This window comes from Mustela putorius, unplaced genomic scaffold, assembly GCF_011764305.1.
Source record: "Mustela putorius furo isolate JIRA1106 unplaced genomic scaffold, ASM1176430v1.1 tig00003835_pilon_pilon_pilon, whole genome shotgun sequence".
Classification (NCBI taxonomy): Eukaryota; Metazoa; Chordata; class Mammalia; order Carnivora; family Mustelidae; genus Mustela; species Mustela putorius.
Window position 1 is genome coordinate 507,542 of NW_025421988.1, and position 1,428 is coordinate 508,969.

The window sequence follows — 1,428 nt, forward strand, 5'->3', positions numbered from 1 at the left end:
TTACCCATTATATATGTTGGCCCCTGTCAAATATTAGGTGACTGTATGAAAGGATTTATTTCTGGACTCTCAATTCTGTTCTACTTCTTTATTGGTCTGTTTTTATGCCAGTATACTTTATTGTTTTGAGCATGAAGGCTTTGTAGTATAGTATCAAATCAAGAAGTGTAATTTCGCTTCTTCATTCTTTCTCAGAACTGCTTTAATTATTTGTTGTCTTTTATGGTCTCGTAGAAATTTTAGGATTCTTTACTTACTTCTGTAAAAAAAATATTGGATTTTTTAAAAATATTATTTATTTATTTATTTGACAGAGAGAGATGACAAGCAGGCAGAGAGGCAGGCAGAGAGAGAAGAGTTAGCAGCTTCCTGCTGAGCTGAGAGCCTGATGCAGGGCTCGATCCCAGGACCCTGGGATCATGACCTGAGCCGAAGGCAGCGGCTTAACCCACTGAGCCACCCAGGCGCCCCTAACATTGGATTTTTGATAAGAATTGAATTTACAGATGGTTTTCGGTAGTATGGACATTTTAACAATGTTAATTCTTACCATTCATAAATATGAGCTATCTTTCCATTTATGTCTCCTTCAAATTCTTTATCAATGTCATAGTTTATGGGGTACAGATCTTTCATCTTCTTAGTTAAATCTTTTCCTAAGTATTTTATTATTTTGATGCTATTGTGAATTAGATTGTTCTCTTTATTTTTTCAGATAGTTCATCATTAGAGTGTTAAAATGCTCCTGTCTTGTGCTTACTTTGGCAGCACATATACTAAAATTGGAATGATGCAGAGAAGATTAGCATGATCACTGAGCAAGGATGACATGAAAAACTATTTTAAAAAAACGAAACAAAACAAAATTCCTGACTTTTATATATTGATCTTGTATTTGGCAGCTTTATTAAATTTGTTTATTCAAAATTTTTTGTGAAGTTTTTAGGATTTTTTTTACATGTAAGTTCATGTTATCCTAGAAAAGAAAATTTTACTTCTTTCTTTTTTTTTTTTTTTGGAGTCTTTTATTTCTTTGTGTTCCTTGTTTCTCTGGCTAGGACATCCAGTACTATGTCAAATGAGAGTAGTGAAGGTGGACACACTTGTCTTTTTTCTGATCTTTAAGGGGAAAACTTTCAAACTTTTTTGATTGAATATGAGATTAGCTCTGGGCTTGCAATATGTGTTTTTTCTTTAATGGATTTTTTAAATTAGTTTTTAAAATTTTTTATAAACATATAATGTGTTTTTATCCCTAGGGGTACAGGTCTGTAAATCACCAGGTTTACACATTTCACAGCACTCACCATCACTCACCATAGCACCTGTCCTCCCCAATGCCCATACCCCCACCATCCTCTCCCAACACACCTCCCCCCAGCAACCCTCAGTCTGTTTTGTGAGATTCAGTCTTTTATGGTTTGTCTC

At 34.3% G+C, this 1,428-nt stretch overlaps 1 pseudogene; it reads left to right on the plus strand.

Annotated features, from left to right (window-relative positions):
- Positions 1 to 752: 752 nt before the first annotated feature.
- LOC123394686 lies at positions 753 to 844 on the plus strand (annotated as a pseudogene).
- The last annotated feature ends 584 nt before the right edge of the window (positions 845 to 1,428 follow it).